The following is a 16,325-nucleotide window of genomic DNA, read 5'->3' on the forward strand; positions in this document are numbered from 1 at the left end:
CTTTTATGGTGGATTATAGGATCTTCTCTTTGCAGCATATGCACTCTGGTAGTGCTCTGTCAGTTCACTAATTTAATAACAGGCTCGTTCGAACCGACCGAATATCACCACTGCTGTGTGGGATTTTGTGGTTTGGAATGGTTTAGTGGTTTGTGTGATGTGATTCATGAGTCGCGTATAAGTATTGGCAGTAGTGCGTGTGTTAATTGAAGGTGGTTTTCGATTAACTTAAATTTGTTTTTGTGGTGGCTGAGTGATTGTGTCTCGTGACGAGAATATTGTACGAAATGGAAATATAAAAATTGGAAATTTATCTTTTGAAGAGGTGGAGAAGTTCAAATATCTTGGAGCAACAGTAACAAATATAAATGATACTCGGGAGGAAATTAAACAGAGAATAAATAAGGGAAATGCCTGTTATTATTCGGTTCAGAAGCTTTTATCATCCAGTCTACTGTCAAAAAATCTGAAAGTTAGAATTTATAAAACAGTTATATTACAGGTACCGGTTGTTCTTTATGGTTGTGAAACTTGGACTCTCACTTTGAGAGAGGAACATAGGTTAAGGGTGTTTGAGAATAAGGTGCTTAGGAAAATATTTGGGGCTAAGAGGGATGAAGTTACAGGAGAATGGAGAAAGTTACACAACACAGAACTGCACGCATTGTATTCTTCACCTGACATAATTAGGAACATTAAATCCAGACGTTTGCGATGGGCAGGGCATGTAGCACGTATTGGTGAATCCAGAAATGCATATAGAGTGTTAGTTGGGAGACCGGAGGGAAAAGACCTTTGGGGAGGCCGAGACGTAGATGGGAGGATAATATTAAAATGGATTTGAGGGAGGTGGGATATGATGATAGAGACTGGATTAATCTTGCACAGGATAGGGACCGATGGCGGGCTTATGTGAGGGCAATGAACCTTCGGGTTCCTTAAAAGCCATTGTAAGTAAGTAAGGTATAAACCTTGTCACAGTCCTCGGTTTCTTGTCACTTAGCTATATGTGTTATATTACCACGAAGTTTCCTGACAATTTTCCAAAATTGTTGGGGTTATCATATTTGTTTTGGTCTAGACTAAATGTTAGCCTCTGTCGATGTCTCGTCGTTGTCAATTAATTTCATTACGTACGTCCTGTTGTAGTTGTCGATATAACCGCCAGTTGTCTTGAGTGCGTATACGCTATAAATTCGTCCTATAGGGTGCTATGCATAGACATTTCGCTAGCCCGCGCTACGAGCGTGCTAAACTAGCCTCTGCTATCGACTGATTACTTGTACAGGATTCATATCATATCATATCATATCACTAACACTGGTTTATGAATACGAAAAACGTTAGTTCGCTGATTATCCACCGGAAACCCGCGCTAAGAATGTCTATGAATATGGCCCTTAGTTTTTATAAGTATGACAATATCTGGCAAGAGTTCTCGTCGACGTCTCTTGGTCTTTATTTCGTGGGGGAAAATAGGAGCCAGAGGGAAGGTATGATTATTAGCTAAAGATATAGGATGGAATGAGCGACACCTTCAGAATAATTACTCAGTTTTAAATATAAAGGAAATTTTGTTTAGGGGGTATGGAAATTTAAACTGAAAAACGGGAAATTTGAATGTTCGTTATGGGAATGTTTACAATAGCCGGTTGACAATACTGGATAACAGCAGCCCAGAAACAGACTGGATTAAGGATAGCAGTAAATTGTGATATTAATAGATACAGCAATATTTCTTTCAAGAATGTTAAATGACAGATGTGTGAAATGTTAAGTGTTGCTTCTCAGCAAAGACATCACGTGTAATTGGCGATCAAAGGCAATATACCTTTACCATATCATATGTGTCGGAAAAACAACAGTGATGGTTCAGAAGGTAAGAGTCCCGACTTTTATTAACAGGAATGGTTACACTCCGTTTTCTTACACCATAATTGAGGGAGCTAATATTCGAGTATAAAAAGCATGTAAGAGGTTACTTGAATTGTCTTGAGAGAGAGAGATCCTTCCTTTAGGAACGTGTGGGACCCACTTGCAAGTGCAAAGTACAATACCGGGTCAAGGTAGAGTATCCACCGGCCACAACGAATATTGCACACTTTTATCATTGCCAATGTGACGCTGTAAATCAATGTTCAACACTTTTATCACAATCACAACATTTCAATTTTTACTGCACTATAAGTTACATGGAATTATCACTGCATTAACACATTGATTCATTTACAAAACATACGCGTAACGAACTAAATGTAATTATGAAGAATGGAGAAAAAAGACGTTTGCCATCACGTTCCACTTCTTCCACTAGACGGTTCTCGACACGTACACCAAGGCAGGCAACATTTGCAGACGAAATGATACTAAACTTTAGGAATGTTACTACAGGGATGTAGTATTATGTGACAGGTTAGGTTTGATTAGGTGTGTATTATGTGACGGGTTATGTTAGGTTTGATTAGGTGTGTAGTATTATGTGAGAGGTTAGGTTAGGTTTGATTAGGTGTGTAGTATTATTACTATGCTGGCGACACTGAAACCTACTGCCACATTAAAGAAATATGGCCGTATTCTGTATGCCTGACTTTATTGACAAGGTCATGAATAGTTGACCTGCTAGGGATTCGCACACCTGCAAACCAATGTTCAAATTTTTTTCAACACCTTCTTGCAGAAGAGTATTTCACATATGCATCGTAGGGAAAATACGTTGTTCTGAAGTGTACTCACCCATTATTAATAGACACTTTATCACCACGAGATAACACAATTTTACTCACAACACACTCGCAGACATCTTTCCCTCACAACAGATCCAACTCGACTGACTGGCGCGTCAGTGGTAGCTACAGTGCTACTCTGGCGGCAGGCGCGCCAATCTTTACCCAGTCCAAGGCCACTGCAGAATGGTCCGGCTGAGCTACGAACGCACTGTAGTTGTTGTTACTTTATGTGTACAATTCTTACGAGGAATAAAACCATTCTTCAAGTTTGATTATTTATTATATTGTATTTGCTCTACAATATTGATGACCCAGATGGAAACGGCAAACATATTTGAAGACATAGACTACCAACTGGTAGTGGAGGCAGAGTCTCACAACGTATTGAGAAGCCACCTCCATTCTACAAGGATGATCCAGATCTGTGGTTTGCAGTGGTGGAAAATGCTCTCAGTTTCGCAGGGATTACTCGAGGTGAAGCAAAATTTCAATATATAGTCAGGGCTGGGCAAAATACTGACATCCAAGTATTTCAAATACAAATACAAAATACTTCAAAGAATAGTATTTGAAATACAAATACAAAATACTTAAAAAAAAATTAACCAAAATACATTTGTACTTCAAATACCCGATACAATATACAGAGTGATTTATATAGAACTGACACATTTCTTTCTTTCTTTATTTCAAAACGAATGATGCTAGCCACAGTTTGTTATGCCTCAAATGTAAAGTATCTTTGGGAGATTACTAACCTCTATGGCAAATGTTGAAAATGCTTTATTTATTCGGCTGGAAATTCACTTAATGACCAGTTTTTAACGTCAAATTAAGCAGGAGTTTTGATTCCCTGTCACGAGATGCGCAGATGTTTATTCTTTATTCTGTATATTTATTGTCATCAAAATTATTATTCTTTTAGAGATCCAGTTGTTTCCAGTTTGTTTACCAGTCCCAGTATTGTGTTTCTTTGGGGGGATTACGAACACCAAATTCTCTCTGGTATGCCCTTTGAGTAGCTGTAATTGAATTCGTAATCCAGTATTGCTTCACAAGGAAGAGCCGTTGATTTAATGTGTACTGCATTTTCAGTGACTAAAACAAAATGTCGAAAACAGCTGCTAACAATAAGGAATAAAGAATAAACATCTGCGAATCTCGTGACAGGGAATCAAAACTCCTGCTTAATTTGACGTTAAAAACTGGTCATTAAGTGAATTTGCAGCCGAATAAATAAAGCATTTTCAACATTTGCTATAGAGGTTAGTAATCTCCCAAAGATACTCTACATTTGAGGCATAACAAACTGTGGCTAGCATCATTCGTTTTGAAATAAAGAAAGAAAGAAATGTATCAGTTCTATATAAATCACTCTGTATAAAGAAATAATATTACCGAAAATCTAAAATATTATATTAACATTAAAACTATTTTTATCTCGAAGTTCTATATAAACACTGTAACTGAACATTCTTCCTTTTCCTAGTCAACAATGAAAGTGTGCTACATATGAATAACTACTGCTCCCTTTTAAAAAAAGCCAGTTTCTCAAAAAGTTCATCAGGTAAGGATCACCTTGTTGGTGAATGAATAAATCCTGCAAAACAGAACAGTCTTTCTATAGGCACAGAGGAACACAAACTTGTATTATACTTTATAAAAGCTTGTTTCACTGTTGGGTGATTCTCTAGAGAGCACAGGATTGTCCTTTGCCATTGAAGAATTGTATGAGCTAATACTCCGCAGTAGACAAGTTCTTTTCTTTTTGCTTTTCAAAGTCTGTTGTACTTGAGTTGAAAACATAAAAATTGTTTTCATCGTCTGAACTGACCAAAGGTGTAGCGAGAACAGCTCAGCTGATTTCACACACATATTCTGTATCCTTTTCTTATCATTTGGTGAGGCAGTGTCAGGTAGCCATCCATCTTAAATGATGGGTGGAAGCAAGCTGCCAAAATAACTCAATTTGCTTCTGGAGTCAGATCAAACATCGCTTTAAATCTTGATGAAAGCGAACTCATTATGATTGGAGTTACTTGGAATAGATGGCGTAGATTACTAGATAACAGAATATGTAATCTGTTTTTGAGGGAAATTAATGTGGACAAAAGTTGGCCGTAATAGCACGTCTTCTCATTTTGCATTAAATCAAGGGCTGCGGCAATGGGTTTCAGAACTGCACAATATTCTTCAAGGTACTGAAACTCAACATCTTTGAAGATTGGCAATCCCAGTTTTTCACATATACTGTTTATATCATGTTTGAATTGCAGTATTTGAGAGATTGAGCCATAAAGAGAATTCCATCGAGTTGGGCAAGGAAACTTTAATGAATATTTTAAGACATCTGATATAATTTCTGAGGATTTGGGTCTCCTAGACGCATTCCATAATTCTGAACATTTAGCAAGTGTTGGGTGATGGATCCTTTGATGCTGTTGGAGATTTCTTTATGGCATTAAGGAAATCAGTTGTGGCAAGAAAACTAAGTGTATGGCTAGCACATCTGAAATGGGTAGGCAAATAAGACAGAAGTTCATTCTTCAAATACAAATCCAAAACTGGAAGGATAAGAAGAAGAAAAAAGTATTTTGAGTATTTGAAATACAAAATACATCAGTTTTATGTATTTAAATACAAAATACGTTCTAAAATCCTTGCAAATTAAAAATACAAATGTATTTCAAATACTGCCGAGCCCTGTAGTAACGCTGATCATACATTTATTCCAATTATAGGTGATTTAATTAAATCTCCACCAGCCACGGGCAGGTATGACGCTATTAAAACACGTATCACTGCCACTTTTGCTGAACCAATCAATAAAAGACTCAATAGATTATTGAGCAGCATTCCTATAGGAGAGAAATGACCGTCCCACTATGTACAAGAGCTCAGAAGTTTAGCTTCCGGTCATTTAGGTGAAGAAGTCCTCAAGTCACTCTTCTTAGCATAACTAGCACTCACTATTAGAATGTCCTTGCTTTGCAGAGAAGAGGATAGTTTGGACAAGCTAGCATTTTTAGCTGACAAGATGCAGGAGGCAAATGTAACAACTCAAATGTCTGCAATTTAACATTATCGACTGTTGCTGACAAGGTGACAGAATTGAAAAGCAAAGTAGACGAACTATGTAAATTGTCTGTGTTGTAACAATACTATGTATCTTCTCTTTTTCCATTTTTTTTTAGTTTTCTCTACTTTTGAACCAAGCCAAAAAGAGCCTGTTTGTCTTTAATTTCTGTAGGCCATTAGTCTGGGCATGCTAGTTGTGCATGTCTGTGTATTATGGGGGCCTTCGAAAGTACTTCTTTGCACAGTACATAAAGCATGGAGCCCTACTTCCTCTGTGCTTTCTGTAAAAAAAAAGTACTTTTGGCCCTATATTGTCACCAGAAATAAGCAAAGGAAATCGAAGACAATATAAACCATTAAGCAACTATATTGAAAAATTATATTCCCATGCATTCATGTAATAATAAATCGATATCAAAATTTCAAAATAATTGTGATTGCAAGAAAGTGAATTTTATCGCTAACAATCATATTAATTAGTATAAAGATTGTTTACCACATGAAAATGAAACTGTGTATAATGCAAGTTCAAATTGAATTGACTAATCTCAGTTGGTAGAGCAACTGACTGCAATATGGCTGAGTTCAGTTCCCTCCGAGATAAGGAGGGAAACGAACTGTGCCACAAAATACGAAACGGCCATGTGACATTCAATCTCACTTCAATGATTACCTGATTTCTCTATCCAGGAACTGAATAAATGGAGCGAGATGACATAGGTATGGGTCATCTTGCTCCACACAGTACAGAGGACATGGAGGACTACAGTACTTCTATGCTTTCTGTAGACACTACTTTTGGAAGAACAGAATCGCCAAAAGTAAGAAATAAAAAAGAACTAAAAATGCAAAATATACCTCAAAACTATGAGTAATTCCCATGTATTTACGAAAATAAAATACATGGGTGCTAATGGATTGTTTCTGTGACAATAAAATTCAAAAGCAAAAATGTGCAACCTTTCATTAAACATTCTATATAAAAACGAAATCAATTCAAAGTTCACCTTCATGAAATCTATCATCACTTTATCACGTGAAAAAAAAAATCACCTTCCTCCAATGGGAAAAGATCCAACGCAGCATTGGATCTTCAATAAAAAATTAAAAAAACTCATACATACATACATACACACACAGACACACACACACACACAGAGTGAGTCATAATTATGTAGGCCTACTATAAAGTATTTCAGAATATTCTATACACCGAAACAAACATGTTTTGTCATATAAACGTATAGCTGATACTGCATTGTTATTAAGATATGGCAACATTGCGTTATTTCAAAGCTAGTCTACCAATTATCAGTGGCTAAAATCGAAACCAACAGTCGGTGTTGTATCAGTATTTTGCTTAAGAAATGTCGATCAGCTGTGACGTCTCTTGTGTCACCAGCAAGGTCAGTGTTATGCCTTGTCCAGTCAGTGCAGAGCTTCCGAACGAAGTGGAAACATGAAGGCTAGTGCAGGTATGCCTCGTCGACGTGGAAGGGCGCAATATCAGCACGTGAGTGAGTTCGAACGGGGCAGAATGGTTGGTCTCCAGTAAGCAGGTTTGTCATACCGTGACATTTCGGCTCGTACAGGGCATGCGTGTGTGTAACCAGTGGATAGAAGAGGGTCGTACACAGAGACGAGTGGGTACTGGACCACGTAATGTGACCACAGCACGGGATGACCGCCATCTTGTCTGTATGACCGTGATGGACCACACAGCTTCATCCACAGTGTTGAGTCGACATTGGAGTACTGCAACAGGTGTGGACCTGTCTACGTCAACGGTTCTTCGCCGTCTTTTGAGGGCTTCACTAGTGGCTTGCATGCTGTTGCGTCACCTTCCATTGTCCAGAAGCCACCGATGCCTCAAACTGCAATGAGCACATGAACGCTGTCACTGGCGAGCTGAGTGGGAAAATGTAGTGTTTTCAGACGAGTCCCGCTTTAACTTGTCCTACATTGATGGCCTCATACGTGTTAGACGCTACCATAGTGAACACAATCTGAGAGCCTGCATTGTTGAGCAGCACAGCGGACAAACTCCTAGTGTGATGGTTTGGGACACCATTGGATAAAATATGTGATCTCTCCTCCTACGTATTCAGGGTAATCTGAACAGCAACTGCTACATTAGGGAGGTTTTAGAGCCCGAGGTATTGCCCCTCTTTCAGGCAACTCCACATGCCATATTTCAGCAGGACAATGCCCAGCCACATGTGGCGAGGATTGTTGCAAGCCTTCTTCGAAAAACGACAGGTATCACTGCTTCTTTGGCCTGCACGTTCGCCAGACATGTCGCCCATCAAACATGTCTGGGATATGGTTGGTCGGCAACTTGTTCGTCATGTCCTTCAGCACCCACTCTTGACGCTTTGTGGACTCGGATACAAACTGCGTGGAGGGAGATTCCCCTGGAACATATCCAGGCCCTCTTTGATTCCATGCTACAATGCTTAGAGACTCTGATTACAGCGCATGGAGGCTTCACACCATACTGAAATCTCATGGTCACAGATCAGTACAGTTCTTTAATTCTAATCATTTGTGTATTGTCATGTACCAAATCTGTGGTATCAATTTCATTTGTCACATGTATCCTTCTTGGTGTTGCAGTTTCTAAAAACATTAGTGTATTTGCAAGAATAAAAGGGTTTAATTTGAAATACTTACTTACTGGCTTTTAAGGAACCCGGAAGTTCATTGCCGCCCTTACATAAGCCCACCACTGGTTCCTATCTTGAGCAAGATTAATCCAGTCTCTACCATCATATCCCACCTCCCTCAAATCCATTTTAATATAATCTTCCCATCTATGTCTCAGCCTCCCTAAAGGTCTTTTTCCCTCCGGCCTCCCAACTAACATTCTATATGCATTTCTGGATTCGCCCATACGTGCTACATGCCCTGCCAATCTCAAACTTCTGGATTTAATGTTCCTAATTATGTCAGGTGAAGAATACAATGCGTGCAGTTCTTTGTTGTGTAACTTCATCCCTCTTAGCCCCAAATATTTTCCTAAGCACCTTATTCTCAAACACCCTTAATCTTATTTGAAGGATTCGTAACAAGATGTTTTTTACGGTGCTGGGTTGTTAGCCCTTCGCCCAACCCCCAAGCTGGAGGACCACCCCTCATCGGCAGTCCGCGACTGCTTATTCAATATATTCGCAGCTACCCTCCATATCTGCAGGCCGTCTCCTCGATCCGCAACTTGAGGACGCGCCATGCCATGGTGATAGATACATTCTAGTATACAAGTATTAACTAAAAAAAAAAGAATACATATGAATATAATCTCACAACTAAAAAATGCCCTGTTATTGTCCTGACCCAGCGTTTCTCAAACTTTTTTGAAGTGGGGACCACTTTTTTAAGTCAGAAATGTTTTGCGGACCACTTTAGTTTTGTTCTCTTCGAAAGCAAATTTATCATTAAGCAGAAGCACATTCGATGACAGGCTGAAGTTTAAGATCTGAGTTATGGCGGAGGTCGTTTAATAATTGGTGTCATCTTCCACAAAAAGGCAAAGGAGTGGCAACTTACAGTGAAGATCCAAAAAACAACTCTTGGATTAGTAATAGAAGAGGGATATCATCCTCAGAGTGGACCAATGCCATAAAGATGTCCACAAACATCGCAGCAGTACGATCGGTGCCAGGTTGTTCCTTTCAAGATCAAAAGTGTCGTCATCCAGGATGCGGCGAAGTAGAAACCCTTGGGCATGTTTTGGGTTATTGTCCTAAAGGAGAACTACTGAGGAACAATCGCCACCATAAAGTGAGAAGCTCCATCGCAACCACTCTTCGGAAGGCAAAATGGGAGGTTTACGAAGAAGTGCACTGCTTGGCTGAGAATGAGTCATCGAGAAGAGCAGACATTATAGCCATCAATCGCCGGAATCAAAGAAGCCTCATTCTTGACCCCACTGTCCATTTTGAGAAGGATGATCAACAAGCCAACAACGTTAACAATGAAAAGAATCTATTTACAACCCATGTATTCCTCACTTCAGTGAGAGATACAAAATGAATATTAATACATGGGAAGTGAAAGGACTTCTTTTTGGCGCTAGGGGAACTTCATTTAAGTTAACCAAAACCATTCTCCTTTCTCTTAAATTTTCTAATGAGAACATTAACAGAATTTGTCTAATGGTATTGAGAGATTCATTATCCATTCTACACAATCACTTGTATAATACTATGTAATTTTTTTTACTTCATTTCATTACTCTTCAATGTATTTTCATCTCATGTTTCTTCGAAATCAAATTGTACTTTATTTTTAAATTTATCATTGTTCCGTATTCTCTCCGCAATCATATTGTATTTTTAATTTAACCTCTGCTTTGTATTCTGGATCCTAGTGGTCAGCCGTAGATTTCGGCCAGATGTCCCAAATTGTGGAATTTGTGTGTTAATATCAATATACTTACATTTTAAAAAAGAATTAATTAAAATTAATTAAATTAAATTCATATTAGTATTAACTAATTAAGCTAATGTTAATAGAAGAAAATTCATTTTTGTTTCTTTAATAATTCAAGGCTATTAGAGTTTGGATAATATTAACTTATTAACTAAAAAAAAATAAATGTTGGTACTCACATTAATGAGATGGATGAGCCTGCTGATTCTTCCATGGTTGTTCTATATTTGGATGTATGCTGGTAAACTTAAGTTGGAGATCGCCACATACATCGAGTCGATTTCGGTAGTCTACTTTGTTTTTATTAGAGTTAGTGATGAAAACCCTTTCTCACACAGATACGTAGAAGCAAACTGAATTATAATCCCTATGTTCTCTTTTCACTTGTGATGAGGTCCAGAAATTAACCATACCTTCCGCTTGGAATTTCATTTTAAGTCCGGTCTCATTCGAGAGTTCAATTAACTATTCTCTTTCACTCAGTGAAAGTTTGTTAGTTTCAATATTGCTATGAAAGTGATCACGAACCCATGGAATTTCGTCACATTTACTTGGAAAATAAGTTTCAAATTGTGACCTCAGAGTTGTATTATTGGTGTACGACGTACAGTACGTGACCATTTCAATGTGCAGACTGGGTGTCGGCAAAACTATTAAGAAAGTCATCAATACATGAAAAGGTTCGGTCCTCGGGTGGTCCCTGGCTGGGTTACAGACGCGGCGCCAGATGAGGAGGGAAAAGATGGCGAGAAACACCACGTTCATAGTGCTTTAAATTCCTCTTTGGTTGTTGAGAGTTGAGTGTGAAGTCGGTAGACGGATAGGATAATAAATTTTATAAAATATCAGTACTGGGAGAAAAAGTGAAAGGCGATTGCCATGTGTCATTTCCAAACTCTGAGATTTTCAGCTATAGAATGATACACAATTCATTTGAATTTTATTTTTTCTTCTGCCTTCTTTGAAGGACCACAAGGGCAGACCTCGAGGACTACAGGTGGTCCGCGGACCATGGTTTGAGAAACGCTGTCCTGATCAAAGCAGAAGACAAGCGACTATCGTGATGACATGAACAACTCTAATTTCACGAAATTTCTATAGACACAAGTTCTACCTAGTATGCCTTGTAAGTCAGTTGTGATGGACATTATGAGCTATCAGATAAATAAAAAGCCTATATCGACGACTATGGGACTTGCAGTAAGGATCAAAATTCAACATTTACTATGTAACCTGGTCTAGTTGCCTGTGACATCTTCTCCCTTTTCAGTCTCAGGAGTTATATCAAATAGCCAAGGTTCTTATTGACCTATAACACCTCTTTAATTTGAACATATCATAGAGTCTCAGTTTGTCATTTGGGCAAATGATACCATTATTCCATTCATCTGGGATTGTTTCAGATAATATCCAAGTTTGCTGAAGAAAGTGTGAATTATTTCCCTTGAGCCTTAAATAATTCTGCTTGTAGATTTATTTTTTAGCTTATTACCGTAATTACTAACTCAATTTCTTCCTTAGTTGGAGGAGATTCTTCAGAAGCACGTCGGCCTAGGTAGCATAGTCACTATAGCACTGGCCTTCTGTGCTCAAGGTTGTGGGTTTGATCTCGACCCAGGTCGATGGCATTTAAGTGTGCTTAAATGCGACAGGCTCATGTCAGCAGATTTACTGGCATGTAAAAGAACTCCTGTGGTACAAAATTCTGGCACACCGGGGACGCTGATATAATCTCGGCAGTTACAAGCGTCGTTAAATAAACCATAATTTTAATTTTTCAGACAGCAATTATGAGGGCATTTCGATGTTACATTACTATAGGTTCATTCTACAGGGTGTTAAAAAATAACGTTTACAACGTTTCAGGGATGATAGAGGAGGTAAAAACAATATATTTTGTAAGTGACAAAACTTTGGCAGATGTGCCGTTTATTGTGTACATAAGTGTTAGTATAATCCATAAAGAACGAGACCAATTGTCGTTTTAGAGGTGGTGTTCAAACTGCCGTCCATTGAAGGCATTGCACAACTGGTACCTTCGTACTATGGAGTGTCTGCAATGCTCAAAAAGGCCAACATTGTCTCTAATAGCTTCAACAACGCGAGCAACTATGTCTTCTGCCGTATCGATCGGTGTCTCATACACAAAACGTTTCACATCTCCCCACAAAAAGAAATCCGGTGGGGTTAGCTCCGGTGATCGAGGTGGCCACGGTACCGGCCCACCCCTGCCAATCCAACGATCGGGGAATGTAGCATTTTAGTGGTTCCTGACACGACGACAAAATTGTGGAGGGGCACCATCATGCTGAAACCATATTCGTTCTCTGATGTTCAATGGGATATTTTCTAAAAGTTCTGGTAGGACGTCGCCACCACGGAGACTGTTAGGCAACAGATAAGCCCCTACAAGATGGTCGTGCATAAACAGAACTAACCAGTGTGTGTTGTGACAGAAGTCAAGTCATCTATCCTTCAGGCCATCTAGCGGCAAAACAGCGCATCTGCTAAAGTTTGTTTGTTTTTACCTTCTCTATCATCCCTGAAACGCCGTAAACGTTATTTTTTAACACTCTGTATTAAGCAACAATTGAAAATACTGTTGCCACAGTTTTTTTATTTATTTAAATTCTTAAAAATATGGGTAGGTTCGTGTATTTAAATTAAATGGCGGTTTTTTTTTTTCATTTATATTATAAATGCAGTAGAACTTGGTTATAGCGACCTCGTTTTGTGCGACACCTCATCTATAACGTCAAATATTCTGTGGTCCAAACTAATTCCCCATAAGACATATGCTCTTCTATCTTGCTTAATACGACAAATTCATAATCAAATATTAATTTCTGAGTTGAATTACTGTGGGATAACAGATGAAGAATTACTCTTATTTTCTTCATATTTATTTGAACGTAAACAATATGTTGCTGTTAATAACAAGAAATCTAATGTAATGAATGTTTAACATGGAGTTCCACAAGGATCAGTACTCAGCCACCTTTGTTCTTGATTGCCAGTAATGATATTAGTTCTAATATTCAATATGTGTCTACCTCGCATATAACGTCATTTTCAACCTCAGTTTGGAATAAGATTTTCTAAGAACCAAAGTATTTTAAGAAATATTTTGTTTAAATCTGGTCCCGACAAATTATTTACTGTCCCCTTCTGTCATAGACCTCTGGAATGCAGGCGGATTCCCCACCCCATTGTAACCTGCCCGAATTCATGCGGTATTAGATCAGTTTCGACAGAAGTTTTCACTAAGTGCACGCATTTTAACGCAGTAGTCACTAAAAGAAGTGAGTGACACTTTAGAAGTCATTAGAGTTATGAACATGTTCTATGAAGCTAGGGAAGGGAGCAGTGAAATTGCAACTGAAATTATGAACATAGAATGTAATTTAGCCCTAGAAAGTATGTATTTGGCAAGCAGAAGACAACAGAGTAAAGTGACTGATTACTTCACTCCTAAGTAAAGTAGTTTGGTGAGTATTGAACAAACTGTTTTAATACAAGATACTGTATTTATAATTGTAGCCCTACGTGTATTTTATTATGTTCATGGAAGGCTTTAAATTCAATACATAAATCTAAAATAAGTCTAATTAAGTTTTTTATTTTTCACCTCACTAGATTGATAATGTGAATCTTGGTTACTACGACACTCGTTTATAACAACATAATTTTTAAGGTCCCTTGGATGTCGTTATAACCAAGTTCTACTGTAGTTTCATTCCTTTTTACTGCCTCAGATTATTTAAAACAATTTTTCTTGTGTCGTAAAAATGTACCGTATTTGTCGGTGTATAACAGACACTTTTTTGTTCTCAAAATAGGTCTTAAAATGAGGCTACATCTTATACAATAAAAGTAGGCCTACATGTACCATTATTTTTCATAGATGCCTGCACTCTAGTTTTTCTCTTCCAAGATCTTGGAATGCTGTCATACTAGGAGGACTAACTACAGTTTCTTGACGTTTTGTTAAACCATTTAAAGTGTTCATGAGAGAAGAGTGGAATAAGTGGATGATGGATAGCAGCATGCATCAGCTGACTACGAAGGGAATGGGTCAAAATATCCTGGTTCAAGGTCAGTGAGAACACTGTTGTGAAGACTTTTTTGAAGTGTGGTATCTGCAACGCCCTAGATGAAAGTGAGAATAATTTTTTTATGAATCTGAAGATTCCTGTTCTGATGTCGAGTTCAATGGATCCAATGAAGAAGACACTTCTGACGACAGCGACGGGAGTGAATTTAAAGACTTCTGAAGGTCAGTGAATATTTCTTAACATTGGTTATATTTTTCTTTAAATTTGAGGTTTTTTTGGAAAATTTCTTTCAATTTTTGGGGTGCGTCTTATAACCGACAAATACAGTATTTATTTTACAACAATGATATATAACTGACTTTCAGCAAAGCTTCAGTCTTCATACAAGCATAAGGGGAGAAATCTTTGATATACTCTTTTCCTAACCTATCTCGCCTATTCTAAAACAGAGAATAGTAAGTTGGTGGTTTCTGCTGTATAATTAAAAATTTAATATATTTACATCTATTTTTACAGAGTGACGATCGACAATGAATTTGATTTACAAATGCAAACCTACTGCCCTGAAGCAAAATTATTTTACAACATACAGTGAATTGAATTACATGTGCAGTTACTTATTGTCAGCCAATATAATTATTCTGCATTATTTGGTGAGATGTGGCCCACAAGTCCAGCCTTCAATCAAATTAAGATGATGTTAGTATGGACCATATAAACCAGCTTTCTTAAGTCTGTGAAACATTTTAGAGATTCACCACAAATAAACTATGCAACGGATACCAAATTTTGTCCTGAAATAGAGACAAACTCATAAAGTTTTTTTTTTTTTTTTTACATATTTCATAGATACTCAATCTTTCCATTTCTGATGATATGACGCTTCCACCATATATATGGTCCATACTACAGAACGTCCATATGATAAAATCTTCGTAAGGTCAAAATGTCCATACGGTGAAAATGTCCATGTACTAAATGTCCATACAACAGAAAGCCCATATGATAAAACGTTCGTAAGGTGAAAATGTCCATAGTGTCAAACGTCCATAATGTCCACGTTCAAAAGAAAATTCTGCTTGGATAGAAGACAATAAATTTTATTCCATAACTCGTACAAATAAGTTATTAATCATTGGGAACCAGAGCCCCACTTTTAAGATGGTAACCAATACTTTTAAGGTAGCTATATGAGAATTTGAGAAGATTAACTCCGTACGTAGATGAAATTATTGGGGATCATCAGTGCGGTTTTCGGCGTAATAGATCGACTATTGATCAGATTTTTTGTATTCGACAGATAATAGAGAAAAAATGGGAGTATAAGGGTACAGTGCATCAGTTATTCATAGATTTCAAAAAGGCATATGACTCGGTTAAGAGGGAAGTATTATATGATATTCTTATTGCATTTGGTATTCCCAAGAAACTAGTTCATTTAATTAAAATGTCTCAGTGAAACATACAGCAGAGTCCATATAGGTCAGTTTCTATCTGATGCTTTTCCAATTCACTGCGGGCTAAAGCAGGGAGATGCACTATCACCTTTACTTTTTAACTTCGCTCTAGAATATGCCATTAGGAAAGTTCAGGATAACAGGCAGGGTTTGGAATTGAACGGGTTACATCAGCTTCTTGTCTATGCGGATGACTTGAATATATTAGGAGAAAATCCACAAACGATTAAGGAAAACACGGAAATTTTACTTGAAGCAAGCAAAGCGATCGGTTTGGAAGTAAATCCCGAAAAGACAAAGTATATGATTATGTCTCGTGACCAGAATATTGTACGAAATGGAAATATAAAAATTGGAGATTTATCCCTCGAAGAGGTGGAAAAATTCAAATATCTTGGAGCAACAGTAACAAATATAAATGACACTCGGGAGGAAATTAAACTCAGAATAAATATGGGAAATGCGTGTTATTATTCGGTTGAGATGCTTTTATCATCCAGTCTGCTGTCCAAAAATCTGGAAGTTAGAATTTATAAAACAGTTATATTACCGGTTGTTCTGTATGGTTGTGAAACTTG

Source organism: Periplaneta americana, chromosome 13 (genome assembly GCF_040183065.1).
Source record: "Periplaneta americana isolate PAMFEO1 chromosome 13, P.americana_PAMFEO1_priV1, whole genome shotgun sequence".
NCBI lineage: Eukaryota > Metazoa > Arthropoda > Insecta > Blattodea > Blattidae > Periplaneta > Periplaneta americana.